This window comes from Salvelinus alpinus, chromosome 5 (assembly GCF_045679555.1).
Source record: "Salvelinus alpinus chromosome 5, SLU_Salpinus.1, whole genome shotgun sequence".
NCBI classification, from domain to species: domain Eukaryota; kingdom Metazoa; phylum Chordata; class Actinopteri; order Salmoniformes; family Salmonidae; genus Salvelinus; species Salvelinus alpinus.
This window is the reverse complement of record NC_092090.1, coordinates 42,198,949-42,215,301: the sequence shown is the minus strand read 5'-3', so window position 1 is coordinate 42,215,301 and position 16,353 is coordinate 42,198,949.

Below are 16,353 nucleotides of genomic sequence, written 5' to 3'. Positions count from 1 at the left end.
CATCCACCTGACAGATGTGGCACATCAAGCAGCTGATTAAACAGCATGATCATTACACAGGTGCACCTTGTGCTGGGGACAGTAAAAGGCCACTTTAAAATGTGCAGTTTTGTCACACAACACAATGCCACAGACGTCTGAAGTTTTGAGGGAGCGTGCAATTGGCATGTTGACTACAGGAATGTCCACCAGACCTGTTGCCAGATAATTTAATGTTAATTTATCTTCCATAAGCAGCCTTGAGCAGTTTGCTGATGTCTATGTTGTGAACAGAGTGCCCCATGGTGGCGGTGGGGTTATGGTATGCGCAGGCATAAGCTACAGACAACGAACACAATTGCATTTTATCGATGGCAATTTGAATGCACAGAAATACTGTGACGAGATCCTGAGGCCCATTGTGAAGCCCATTTCTTTGAGGTATCTGTGACCGAGAGATGCATATGTGCATTCCCAGTCATGTGAATCAGTAAAATCTTTGAAATTGTTGCATGTTGCATTTATATTTTTGTTCAGTATAATTTCCACCCTATACTTCCGAGCCTTTAGATCCTCAATGAGAAGCCACCGATTGTCCATAGTGATACTTCCACCCCAGGACTAGAAGGGTGACAACCTACTGAAACTTTAACCCAGTGCACCTCTTAATAAAACATTAAACAATACCTACTAAAGTGGCTCTGAGACAGAAAATATAAAACATTGATAAAGATCGGCGGGTCACACCAGGAAATGTATCTAAGCCGTGAGTTCACCCCTCTCCTCTTGTCACCCTGACAAAGGTCAGGGGGGTACAAACATGGTTCTGACGAGGAGAGCAGACATTTCACAAGATTAATAAAGAGAGAAGGAAGAAAGTTAGAGAGAGATAGAAAGATGGAGCTAGAGGCATAGAGTCATGGGATGAGAGATGTACAGTATCATGACCAGGAAGTAGAGAGGAAGAGGGGCTTTAGAATGATACAGAGTATGATGGTAGAATGAACTCAGAGTTAGAGAAATGGACCATGTGGAAACTGGATACACAGAAGGAGAGTTTGTGTGTGTGTGTGTGTGTGTTAGAGATTCATTTTAGCGGAGGGAACAGTTCTGCGTTTTCCAGCTCATTAGGAATCCCTTTCCTGTCCTAGACCATTTGATAGCAGCATTAATCTACTGCTACACTAGGCTTATTCTCCCTATTTATGGTTACTTCATGAAGATTATTCCAGTCAACCATGTAAATTTATGTTTTTTCTGGCTATTGTGTATTCCAAAACCTGCAGCACACCTTTTGTTGAGCACACCAGCATGCACAGGATTTAATAGCAGTGTCTCCAGCCCAAAACACTGAGAATCATGAATGAATGCAAGTTACACAAACACTACTTGGGAGTATGTGTGATATTCCTGTGCGCTTCAGTAACAGGAGGGCTGTGGCAGGCCAGTGGATCTCAGCCTTAGGTTAGGTAATCCTCAGAGAAGCATCAATCTCTTTGCAGTGTCAAGACTGAACTCACATCATAAAACACTACAAGGACTTTGTCCAAGTTCTTAAGCGAGGTTTCCAATAGCAGCATTGTGATCAGTCTGGCAGACTGCAGTCCTCTGCATCTTACTTTTTGTTAGCAACATGTGATGAGGCAGAGTGACACTGCTTTGAAAACAGCTTGCCATTCATTGGATCCGCTTGCCATTTACAGTATGTCAGTAGTGTTTTAGTTGTCTCAGTCTTTTTCTCTTACAGTCTACGCAGTATTTTGAAAGCAGTTGTATTGGACTGTGGAATGTTATTGCGGCCTTGGTAGATATTTTTTGTCATGTTTCATCCAGCCCAGCAAGAGTCACAAAAGGCCACACGAGGACAGCCAATTCACAAATCAGTAGACTCATTCAGATGGCTACGGACTGTTACAAAGTTTAGATCACAGGCCATTTCTCTTTGAAAGGTTACTGATATTTAAGTGCCCTTTAAGTGTCCCTTGGATGGCTGAATAAACATCAAAAATAATTATCATTATTAGTTTGGGAAAATAATAAAAAAATGTTTGCCTAACAGTCTTGTCTTCTGCTAATGGTTCTAACCCCCTGGTTGTCTGCATCATTCTCTGTCATCTGACATTTAGATCTGTCTTGGGGTGGTGGCAGGTGGTTATTTTACTTAGCATGTTCATACATGACTAGCCAAAATACATATTTTAATATTTGGCTTGGTACTTGTATATCTATATATGGTAGACACCATGCAGGCATGCTTTTTTTTATGGAAGTGAAATATTATGAAGTGTGGAATATTGTCATTGTAGCCACCTTCTACGGTCACATATGTACTGTTTTCTAAATGTGGAGATTTGTTGTCCCACGTGAAGAGTAGACATGCATCAGACTGTTTTCATTGGGGGGAATGGCAGTAATTGTCATTTCATGCGCATACTCCTCTCACAAATAGAAAGTAAGCACAGATCACAACACACAGGCTTGTGGTTAAAAACTAGCGATTGAAATTCAGTTCCTGCCATTGAACAACAGTTGGCCATTCTCCCATAAAATTGGGAGTGCATATTTGTGTTGTGTTTTTTTAGCACTTTTTTTTCTCCCTCTACTGCCTGCCTTCCATGTGATGAATCTCAATTATGGCAAGGTCACCTCTCATTCTGTTGATCTCTCTGTTGTTTTATTGGAACTGGCAGTACTTCCACACTATCATGGTGCAGTTATTGACAGCCAGAATCCTTTCCAAACAAGAGTGACAAAAATGGGGTAAAATTACAGCCTCTCCTCTAATTTTGGGTGACAGAATTGGTACATCCACACTTCATACTGTGGCTAATGGCCTTGTCATAATCTCTGGGCGCTCCCTGGAGATGTATTTGTATATGTTGTTCATACCCCTTGTCTGTCTTTATATTTGCTTTTCTGTGATGCAATTGCTTATGATCCAGGGAGGCCTTCAATGCGTTGCCACAGAAATAATAAGCATGGACAACCTTACTATTACCATATAATGAATAGTGTTTAGGAGCTTTGTGGAGAAGAGAATATCAAAACAGGCATTTTGATATGCAAAAATGTATGCTCGTATTGTCGCTTGACATTTTTCCTCATAATGCAACATTTAGCTGTATCATTTGGTGTTTAGATATATATACAGTACTAGTCAAAAGTTTGGACACCTACTCATTCAAGGGTTTTCCTTTATTTTGACTATTTTCTACATTGTAGAATCACAGTGAAGACATCAACTATGAAATAACATATGGAATCATGTGGTAACCAAAAAAGTGTTAAACAAATCACAATATATTTGAGATTTGAGATTCTTCAAAGTAGCCATCTTTTGCCTTGATGGCAGCTCTACACACTCTTGGCATTCTCTCAACCAGCTTCATAAGGTTGTCACCTGGAATGCATTTCAATTAACAGGTGTGCCTTCTTAAAAGTTAATTTGTGGAATTTCTTTCCTTCTTAATGCTTTTGACCCAATCAGTTGTGCTGTGACAAGGTAGGGGTGGTATACAGACGATGGCCCTATTTGGTAAAAGACCAAGTCCATATTTTGACAAGAACAGCTCAAATAAGCAAAGAGAAATGACAGTCCATCATTACTTTAACTTGTAAGTCGCTCTGGATAAGAGCGTCTGCTAAATGACTTAAATGTAAAATGTAAATGTTTAAGACATGAATATTAGTCAATCCGGAACTTTTAAAGTTTCTGCAAGTGTAGTCGCAAAACCATTCAAGCGTTATGATGAAACTGGCTCTCACGAGGACCACCACAGGAAAGGAAGACCCAGTGTTTCCTCTGCTGCAGAGGATAAGTTAATTAGAAATTGTTGAGAGGAGGAGACTGCATGAATCAGGCCTTCATGGTCAAATTGCTGCAAAGAAACCACTACTAAAGGACACCAATAATAAACGATACTTGCTTGGGCCAAGAAACATGAACGATGGACATTAGACTGGTGGACATCTGTCATTTGGTCTGATGAGTCCAAATTTGCGATTTTTGGTTCCAACCACCGTGTCTTTGTGAGACGCAGAGTAGGTGAACGGATGATCTCTGCATGTGTGGTTCCCACCGTGAAGCATGGAGGAGGTGTGGTGGTGTGGGGGTTCTTTGCTGGTGACACTGTCAATTATTTATTTAAAATTCAAGGCACACTTAACCAGCATGGCTACCACAGCATTTTGCAGCGATACGCCATCCCATCTGGTTTGCGCTTAGTGGGACTATAATTTGTTTTTCAATAGCACAATGACCCAAAACACACCTCCAGGCTATTTGACCAAGTAGGAGAGTGATGGAATGCTGCATCAGATGACCTGGCCTCCACAATCACCCAACCTCAACCCAATTAAGATGGTTGGGATGAGTTGGACCGCAGAGTGAAGGAAAAGCAACCAACAAGTGCTCAGCATATGTGGGAACTCCTTCAAGACTGTTGGAAAAGCATTCTTCATGAAGCTGGTTGAGTGAATGCCAAGAGGGTGCAAAGCTGTCATCAAGGCAAAGGGTGGCTACTTTGAAGAATCTCAGATATAACATTTTGATTTGTTTAACACTTTTTGGTTACTACATGATTCCATATGTGTTATTTCATAGTTTTGATGTCTTCACTACTATTCTACAATGTAGAAAATAGTCAAAATAAAGAAAAAACCCTTGAATGAGTAGGTGTGTCCAAACTTTTGACTGGTACTGTATATATAATACCAATCAACTTTTATTTTGACAGAACATTGATAGGCTCTTTTTGATATGTCATTCGTTACCTATTCACGATTTTACCGTAACTCAATTCTAGCTACATCTACTGTCAGTTTTACAGACAAATGTTTGACTGTGTTGGCATTATGCAAGTTACAGTGGTGACACAGCTAAGTGATGACATCGATCATGTACACTACCGTTCAAAGGTTTGGAGTCTTGTTTGGAGCTCCATTAAATAGTAGCCGCAAAACACCAGTCTCAATGTCAACAGTGAAAAGGCAACTCCAGGATGCTGGCCTTCTAGCCAGAGAAAAAGCCATATCTCAGACTGGCCAATAAAAAGAAAAGACTAAGATGAGCAAAAGAACACAGACACTGGACAGAGGAACTCACCCTAGAAGGCCATTATCCCGGAGTCACTTCTTCACTGTTGACGTTGAGACTTGTGTTTTGTGGGTACTATTTAATGGAGCTGCCAGTTGAGGACTTGTGAGGCGTCTGTTTCTCATTCTAGACACTCTAATGTACTTGTCCTCTTGCTCAGTTGTGCACCTGGGCCTCTCACTCCTCTTTCTATTCTGTTTAGAGCCAGTTTGCGCTGTTCTGTGAAGGGAGTAGTACACAGCGTTGTACGAGATCTTCAGTTTCTTGGCAATTTCTTGCATGGAATAGCCTTCATTTCTCAGAACAAGAATAGACTGACAAGTTTCAGAAGAAAGTTATTTGTTTCTGGCCATTTTGAGCCTGTAATCAAACCCACAAATGCTGATTCTCCAGATACTAAACTAGTCCTAAAGAAGGCCAGTTTTATTGCTTCTTTAATCAGGACAACAGTTTTCAGCTGTGCTAACATAATTGCAAAAGGGTTTTCTAATCATCAATTAGCCTTTTAAATGATAAACTTGGATTAGCTAACACAACGTGCCATTGGAACACATGAGTGATGGTTACTGATAATGGGCCTCTGTACGCCTATGTAGATATTCCATTAAATTCAGCCGTTTCCAGCACAATAGTCAATTACAACATTAACAATGTCTACACTGTATTTCTGATCAATTTGATGCTATTTTAATGGACAAAAATTAGCTTTTCTTTCAAAAACAAGGACATTTCTAAGTGACTCCAAACTTTTGAACAGTAGTGTATATTTCATGTGGGTGCTAACACTTTGAATTGTACTTCTAGCGCAACATCTGTTGCTTGAGAAAAAAACAGAAACGGTTTGGCTCACAATTGACAGTGACATGTGGTTAAGCGTGAGTACTTACCATGTAAAACTAACAGATAGGCACTTTATATGTCGCTGGTGTAACACGTTTACTAAGCAATGGCCTTTTACTTCAGCGAAGCACGGATGTTTTTTTTTTACACCTACTTTGTCACCTACACACATCATCTGAATGCTGTCTCACTGAAGGATTTTGTCCCATTAAGGGCAACATACAGAGACATGCAGACAAGTTGGATGTTGAGTGGTGAACGGGGCTTGGAAGGGGACTTGGCTCGCACAGGGATGGATTATACTTTCTTTTCAGACCTTCACAATGGGCAGGTTTGGGTCTGGGCTCTAGCCCTAACATAAAGCATAGAGCCACACTCTGCTGCAGTGCTGGGATTCCCAGACATGGCCTCATTCAAAGGAACACACAAAGGGCTGCATGAAACGCCATTCTGGTCCCACAACTCACCTGGCATTGTCTGATAAATGATAAAAAATTACAAGACACCCCCTCCTCCCCAGACATAGCTGTATACTTAGTATACATGCTATGAATATCAGCACATTGTAATTCACATTGAACATGACCATCAGATTTTCTTTTAAAGAAGCATCTTTCAAAGAGTACACCGAGTACTGTGTGGCCCTATGAACATACCATATCTAAACATTATTTCCATAGAATTAAATGGCTTTATAATCTGTTTAGGATTAATGGGTCAACTCATGACCCCAAAAAATGGGATTTGGCAAAACCAAAAATGATTAATTACTTTTCTCACTTTGCAAGGTGACAGTAATTACTTTCATCAACTGGAACAAAAAAGTAATTGTCAGACACTTAATTAAAGGTTGCGGCTTTGACTAAATTGTGAAAGACAAGACAATTAAAAGACCCATTATTCTATCAAGATATACATGGAATAATTGGTATGTTGTCCTCTTGAGGAATTTGTAAATGTGGGGCTTTGAAGGGTGGTTAGTGTTTGTAAACATGTCCAAGCAAGGTTATTCCAGACCAAGCATTGATTGGGTGAATAGAACTTTGTTGCCATGGCAGCTTTAAAAAGTCAAATACGGCATAACGTCAACACTGTTTGATCTTATGGCCTTTGTGTTTATATTATTCACACAACAAAATACAGACTCACGACAATGACCAAATGGCAATGGAGAGAGAGAATGGCCATGATGACTGTCCGTGAATACGAAAAGTCAAATTTAGGCTTTAATCAATAATAAAAAAAATGGGGTAAATATTGCAAGCTTAACTGAAGAAAAGAGCCTTACACTTTAGATCAATGTACATTTCGGAAAGCTTCTCGTCACAGTAGACCTTCGTCTGTGCATAGACAAACACAATGGAAGGCTGTATAAGTAGTGACAGTTAGTCAGTAAGTCATGCAACCTTTCAATGTCTATGCTCTGACAAAATTCTTCACTAGAATCTATACTCAGGAATCAGACAATATCAAATCAGTTTCTCATATCAAAGTGAAGTAGCCATGATTTCTATACGGAGGTCAAACTAAATCATACTACAAAATCAAAGCTCAAATTGCTTTCCATCACTCAACTTCTTCTATCTCTCATCATCCGATGATTGCTTGCTCCTTCAATCTGTCCTTCTCTCCCATCTTTTCTCCCCATGATACAGTGAACCATGTCTTCCTCCACTCTAGTAGACATGACTGGATCTCTTCCCAGGTGTTCAGCAGAAAGGTCATTTTCCTCAGGTGTCTCTAATTACCTATCATTTTGTATTTATGCCTTCAGATATTCATCATCACACTCAAATCCAGCCAGGTCACCTGTGATACAAATTAGTATTCGACGTCGATCCATGTCTGAGGTCATCGGGAGATGACGTGGAACCGGGCCGCTAGGGGCAACAGTAAGGACTGTTACCTCCAAGTAGGTTTCGGTTTGCTAGGGCTTTGTGGATGGGGATGGCGGATGGGTCTAAGCATCTGCCTCTGATTCCAAAGGTAGCAAGTTATTTTTGTGATTTTCGTTTTAAGCCTATCCCAAATATCAACCCTTACCGTAACCATTCGGAATTAATGTCTAACCTTAAGATTTCTGAGTTAATGCCTAAACTTAACCCTAACCTTAAAAATTCAGAGTTCAGAGTTAACAGTAAGCACCTTGACATTTGGCATTTGCAACAACTTCGAAATTTGACGTTTGAGAAACATTGATGAATGTCTAATTCTGACGTGAGACTGTGAGAGCTAGTTGTTCATATCTCCCATGATGTACAGTAAGATGGAGGTATATGTCTCCCAGACTGAGTTACCCACAGCAAGGGGAAAAAGAAGTTCCCAGACAGTGATGAAAGAAACTGAAGTCGACTATGTCTTACAAAAATGTTTCATTATGTGACAATGCTCTATTGTAACAATGACATAGAACAGTAATATTATTTACAGTCTGACAGTTAAAGTTCTCTCTTGTGCCTCAACACAAAAGTGTACATTGAGACTCCAATAAAAATTATATTGACTCAACATTAAAATTGTATTTCACCTGGTGTATCTTTTCCACCGGTAGACATCTATTGTCAGCCCTCTCCATTTACTTATTGCCTGCTTTTTTATTAGTGTTGGAAGTTTTCTATCCATGTTCCATGCTTACATAAGTCCAATTACACTGGCCTGGACCTCAATTGTAATGTAACCCACTAATTTATTGACAATTTTGCGCATGCATTTTTATTTGTTGAATGAGTTTAGGCATCAATGTTTTTCCCCAAAATTTGAGATGATATTTTCCGTTACTGATAAACCTTTAAACTGGTCTCAATACATTCACACGCTTTGACTTTATTGTCTGATTTGTATTTGTAAATGAACCACAACTGTACATCTGTAGATATGGTAATGAAAAAGTTGTGCACCTGTTTACAAACAGATTGATTCTAACATCACATGTTTTAATGTAGACAATACTGCACTTAACTGTGGATATCCAAGCTTCTTAGAAATACAATGAATCCTTTGTTTAACTGTGTTTTCCTTGAAGGAAAGAACAAGCTAATCACAGCTGGTGTCCCTGAAGAACACAATTAATGAGTTGCTTCATTTACGCCATTTCTACGTTCTAATGGGTATTTTTTCAAATCATTCCAGTGGCTAATTATAATGTGAAGTGAAGGGTCTAAATGTTAAAAAGTCATACAGCTGGAAGTATGCATTTGAGAATGTGCATACACGTTTAGCTTAGCACATTTAGTTAGAAGGTAGGCTACCCAGTGGTGGCACGTTGTTACGTCGTTTTTTTGACCATTGATTTAAAACAAGTGATGTTGTAAGGTGTTGTAGGCCAGGATTGGAAGAAAGGAGATGAAACATCAACAGTATGCTCCAATAGCCATGTGCTGCTGTTCGCAGAGCACTATGGAGCTGTCCACTGGGTTGTGGTGCTGAAATCCAGTCTGCCTCTGTTCCTGTGGTGTGCATTGTCAACAAATGGGCTTGCAACGCTGGTGGGATGAAACCCCACAGATACTGATAACGGCACCCAAAACCAAACAGCAATAACAACAAGAGAAGCTTCAAGCTGTCTGGAGGCTTACATAGAGACAAAGGGACAAGTGCCGCACGCTCCCTGTTTCTTTCGTAAATGTTTGTCGTTTGGACACCACATGAAGGACACACGCTTGTTAAAACTGTGCGACCAGCTCCAAAGCTGGTTGTTTGGATTTGTTTAATTGCATTCCTGCCAGGGGGCAAGATCAGAGAAGAAGTCCCATGAGTAGCCTCCTGTTGTTGTCTTATAACCTGCAGAGTTGCCTACACTAACATTCACTACTTTCCTCTATTTTAATTTGTACAGTATTTATCTCTTAAAACCTATAGCACTGAACGTCTTATATCCACGGCGTTGTATTAGTGTGAGATATCACTGGTCAACCTAGGGAACTGAGACTGGAAATAGTTGAGAACAGAGGTTGTTGAGTTAGATTGGTGGAGAAACATTGCTGAATAATGCTTATTAGCTCTATTGACAGAAGAAACCACTACTGTACTGTAAAGCAATGGTTTATATTTTAGGGTAAAGTTTCCCTCTAAGCGTCATTGTGCGTTTCCACAGTATGGAGAAACACACTTAGATAGGGTGCACAATTCCCATCGTCCCTAGGCATTTCATGATACATTAAGCCCCATTAATTCATTTTGCGTACCTGGGGAATTGCTGGTGGGAAATTGCATGTAAGGAAAATGGACACTAAGCAGTCTTTTAGGCAGCAAGGCAAAGCTGCACAGAGACGTATCCGTCAGCTAATTGAGTAAAAGCTCACATTCCCAATTGAGGTGCCTAATATAAGAACCTATCGACTAATTTTGTTTTTACAACTTTCTTTTCTTTTTTACTTGCCCCATATGGAGAGATATATCTGCAGCCTCTGTAACTAGCTTTTAGATAGCCTGTTAATACAGAATATAACTTGTCCGAAGTAGAGAAGGTTAGATTGGAGGTGCATAGCTGAATAAGATCTAACAGTTTTATGATGAATCTTATGGTGTTAGGTCTTCATTACTAGAGGAAAGCATTGCTTGACATCAACTTAACGTCATGATAGGTATGGAAGATTACACCTTTGTATGTGGGGAACTCTTCACACAAATACATCTGTAAGAATGATTTAGCTATGAATGAATAGACTCAGAAACAGCAGGAGAACTTTGGTTTAACATGATTGCTGGGGTGAATTATAACAAGGAATAGATACTCAGAATTCTTACCGTGTTAAAAAAAGGGAGCTCACAGGCAGTATTATTGCTTTTTACAGAGATGTGCAGGTCTCAGAAAGGCAGAGATGACTCTGTCCATCCTCTTTGACCGGCTGGTACTGTATATCCAGGATCACCCTATCTGCTGTTTATTGTTATTGCCTTTTACTATGCTTTTTTTACGCCCTGATTTGGACATAGGAAGCCTCTTCGCAATCAGTGACATCAATTGATCAACTGCCAAAAAAGACAAGGAAAGCAGGAGGGCTTAGCTGTTGGGGACTGGAGTTGGGCACCCCTGGTTTGGGCCATATCTTTGAAATGTAAGTAGTCAAGACATACCTCAGCAATCACTCAATACTTATAGATATGTTTCACTCCTTGCACTTTCTGATTCAATACAACTTGGCAAAAGTCCTCTGTGATATTGCAGCACATTTCAACTGTTCAATGTTACACTAAGCGAAATTGATTGAAATTAGAATCGAAATGAAGACTCTCATACTGGAAATTCAATCAAACTCCCGGGCTACTTCAGCTGGGTTTCACAAAGAATTGATCTGTGCCATCGACGAGCCCACATTAAGTCGTCAATGGAAAATATCAATATTGTACTCAGCATAACAAAATATAGTTTATTATTCATGTATTTACAATGCTTCGAGGTAATTTCATCAAACCGGTCCAGAGAAATAAGAAACTTTTAAATAAGAAAACTTCTGAAGGGTGAAACTGTAATCCAATACATAAGCCATTGCAAACTGTTGCAAAGCAGATTTTGCAGGTATGGAACACATCTCACCAGTGCCCAAAGCCAGATTTTCATAACAGCAGGACACTATGATTGGTGTATGCAAATAGGCCTACATTAAACTAAACAATTTAATTGAGTTACATGGTCATATGTATACAATGTGAGATTTACAGTGATCATTAGCCTGTATTCCAATTTTGAGATGGCATCCTCTAACACCTACATTTCATTCTGTTTAGCAGATAAAGGCCAAAGGCTCGGCCTGCACAGCCACATTGTATTACTGCAAATTGCCATGAAGATAAAGCTTGGGCCTGAGTGCCAGACAGGACAGTAATTCACCATCCACTCATGTTATAGGCTTTTCATTTCTTCCATTTACCTCATACAGACCGTATGAGAGTAAACTCTTCATCATCTCTGTGCTGCCGTCTCCCAGCATATCTTCCCGCCGACAATGAGCGGTTCTGACAAATACCAGGATTCAGTCAAGCTTTAAGAAAAATAACAAAGCCGTTTTCAACTTTATTAAGTCTATTGTCTTCACCTACTGAAGCAAACATAAGCTCTTTCTGTGTAAATGACCTCTTTCTATGAACCAAATTGGAGCATCACACCAAAATGTGAAACTAATCGCAAATTCATGAGATTAAAGAAGTTTGTATTGTGATGTTGGAAGAAAAAAAAAATTCTAGACAGACATTTCATTTCATTTCCCATATGGTGATATGCAAATGATCATCATTTGAATAATCTTTTCACAAAATGAAAAACAGATAATCAAATACCATCACATCCCATTTATATTCAATTAGCTGTTATTTATGCAAAGTCCTGCCGTTAAAATAATTCATAACTGCAAAGGGAATCCTGCAACCAAGGAACTAATACATACTACCTGGTTGGGTGTATCGCTTTTCATTAACTTGAACAACATGTTTATTTCATACCTGTATAGATGATACAATGAGCAGACCTTATATGACAGAAATCATATGACATTATTTTTCCTATTTCTTGTTCTCTTCAGTAATGGATCTATCGGCAACCAGCTTACCATCAGATGGATTTTTAAGTAATTACATTTGTTGGATGAAATTTGTTGAATTTGAGCCTACGACATAATACATCTTCTTTGACCCGTTCCAATTTTTATAGTTATGGTCATCCACATAATTTCACATAATGAGCTTTGGGTTAAAGCTGTGTGGACCCGTCCTAGATGTGGTTCTGACTTGACCCATCCAGTCAGCCTCATCACACTTCCTGTGTTGAATACTAATGTGCACCTGTTATGGTTAGAGGGCTTGTACCCTTACAAAGACTAATCCAAGGATTCTGATCTAGTTTTTCAACACAAAAATATAGTGTGGAAACGGTGAGAGGAATAGCAATTCTTTACATTGTTACTGATTTCATACACGTCTCCATTACTTTCTCTCTTCCCACTTTCTCTTTACTTTTTTCAGTGAGAAATCTTAAGAGAGTTTTTCAAAATAACATTATCTTCAAACAAACATTTCACTTTTAATCATTGTATTTTCCTTATACAATTCACCCTTTGAAGCTGTTCTTTTTCAGAGTGTCCGTAGGGATTTGTTCCCTAGTGGTCTGTGTGCTTACTTACACCAAAGCTTCTCTTTTAAACTGAGCTTTGAGTAAAATAAAAAAGGTCTCACAGGAGAATAGGTGGAGTGAGACTGATGAACAATTCACTTGACAGGAATACAAATCTGATACTTCCATGTCATACCTCTCATCAAAGCATGGAGATGTCACGCTACCTTGCTTGGATATTCACATAGCAATCAATTAAGCGTTCGACCGACCAATCAATCAATCAATCAGTTGATTGATCAATCAAGGGGATGATAACATTTTCCAATGCTCTGTAGTTGTCTACGGCAAAAGTCTTCCATTCAAAAGCAGGCAGTCGAGCCACAAAAATGCTAGTGATGGACACATGAACTTGAATGTAGGCCATATAGACAGAAATAAAAAATGTATCTAAATGGGAATACGGTGTACAATTTATCATCTTCATTAACACAATTACTGGAAGACTTACTTGTGTATCTGTTTCTTTGTGTTTTTTTTTATTTTTATATGAGACCGACACAGTACAGTAACAAAGCAAATTGAATTGGGCCATTCGTGAGCCATCACAATAAATTATAAGGATGATATTACTCCCCTCTGCCTCTGAACCACACCTCATAAAAACTGTAATTCAACATAATAACAAGTATTACGTGGCCATAGCTGAAATCTAGGGCAAATCTGGCACTCAATACCCTAGATGGCTATAGATTGAAATGACAATTTCTTAAATTTTTTTTTTTGCTGAAGAACACTATATTCACCTCAAGTTGAACATACACACATAAACATTGACCAGCCACATCCTCATATGATCTGTTATCTGTAAAAGAACAAGCAGCTGCAATAAAATAGTTCATGATGGGAAACAACCCGAGCTGTGTAAATCTGTAGTCTTATACATAGCGTTCATGAACAATGGGGCAGCAGGTAGCCTAGTGGTTAGAGTATTGGGCCAGTAACTGAAAGGTTGCTGGATCAAATCCCCGAGCTGACAAGATAAACATATGTTGTTCTGTACCTGAACAAGGCAGTTTACCCACTGTTCCCAGGTACCCCATCATTGTAAATAAGAATTTGTTCTTAACTGCCTTGCCTAGTTAAATTAAAAAATATATCTTAAAAAAAATGCAAATGGCATTCTTTGTCTGAATGTGAGCAGATCCTGAATTTCAATTAACAACATAAGCCTGCAGTGAGACTAGAGCAACTCAGGTAAGCCTTTAACCACAAAGACAGTTTAAGTGGTGACCTAACACAGTGTTTGAAGTTATGATTTATGGATTGGGAGATATTATTCTTTGTTCTATTCACAGTGGTGAGGGCCGATAAGGTTATGTACAATAGCAAGATTAGACCGGCGATTGGATACATTCCTGAGACGTGTACTGGTGGAATATCCACTGTGTCTTTGTAATGCAGCTCCCCCTGTAACAACAGGCCCGTGATAATGTTATTGCTCATGGTTCATGACCAGAGAAGATAAGAGAAATTAGTTTCTGTAAGCCTTGCAACAGACTTAACCTCTGACTCTTCTTAGGCCCTACCACCCCAGAAACCCCACCTGGTTCGGTCTATACAATCTCAATACTATTTGAATATATCCTCATTTACGTTTAATTGCGACAATGTGGTGTATTATCTACCCAGTTTAAGTAGTGATTCTGTACCCCATCATGGCTAGCTTATATGTAAACAAAGTAGGCATAAAGTATGCTAACCTTGCATGCAGACGGTGACATGCTAAAGAAATATAACACACAAATCTGGGATACTGTAGATTGAGAATACTTACAACAGCTAAGAGTATTGTTAGGCACCGGGGCAGAGGTCAAAGACTAGCAACACCCTAGCTGTGATGCATCTCACTGATTGATTTTTATTAGGATCCCCATTAGCTGACGCCATGATGAAAGCTAGTCTTCCTGGGGTCTCACTTGCTACTTAACTTCAATAGTTAGCTACTCATTCATTGAATCCGATGGCTCATTCATTACAAAAACTACTTTAATGATTTTTTCATTGAATAGATTAGCAAACTTAGGCATGACATGCCAGCAACAAATGCTGACACTACACATCCAAGTATTTCTGACCAAATTATGAAAGACAAGAATTGTCATTTTGAATTCCGTAAAGTGAGTGTGGGAGAGGTACATTTTTGTTGTTGTCTATCAACAATGACAAGCCCCTGGGGTCTGACAACTTGTATGGAAAATTACTGAGGATAATAGCGGACGATATTACCACTCCTATTTGCCATATCTTCAATTTAAGCCTACTAGAAAGTGTGTGCTCTCAGGCCTGAAAGGAAGCAAAAGTAATTCCGGCTCAAATAGCCGACCAATCAGCCTGTTACCAACCCCTAGTAATGTTTTGGAAAAGTTGTGTTTGACCAGATACAATGCTATTTTACAGTAAACAAACTGACAACAGACTTTCAGCACGCTTATAGGGAAGGACATTCAACAAGCACAGCAATTACACAAATGACTGATGATTGGCTGAGAGAAAATCATGATAAAAATATTGTGGTGTCTGTTTTGTTAGATGTCAGTGCGGCTTTTGACATTATCAATCATAGTTTGCAGCTGGAAAAATATATGTTCTATGGCTTTACACCTCCTGCTATAATGTGGACAAAGAGTTACCTGTCTAACAGAACACAGTGTTCTTTAATGGAAGCCTCTCCAACATAATAGAATCAGGAATTCCCCAGGGCAGCTGTCTAGGCCCTGTACTTTTTTCAATCTTTAGTAACGACATGCCACTGGCTTTGTATGCGGATGACTCACTATACACATCAGCTACTACAGCAACTTAAATGATTGCAACACTTAACAAACAGCTGCAGTTAGTATCAGAATGGGTGGAAAGGAATAAGTAGTCCTAAATATTTCAAAACTAAAAACACTGTATTTTGGACAAATAATTTACTAAACCCTAAACCTCAACTAAATCTTGTAATAAATAATGTGGAAATTGAGCAAGTTGAGGTGACTTAACTGCTTGGAGTAATCATGGATTGTAAACTGTCATGGTAAAAACATATTGATACAACAGTAACTAAGATATGGAGAAGTCTGTCCATAAGAAAGCGCTGCGCTCCCTTCTTAACAGTACAATCAACAAGGCAGGTCCTACAGGCTCTAGTTTTGTCTTACCTGGACTACTGTTTAGTCATGTGGTTAGGTGTCAAAAAGAGGGACTTAGGAAAATTGCAATTGGCTCAGAACAGGGCAGCATGGCTGGCCCTTGGACGTACACAGAGAGCAAACATGAATAATATGCATGTCAATCTCTACTGGCTCAACGTGGAGGAGAGATTGACTGCATCACTACTTGTATTTGT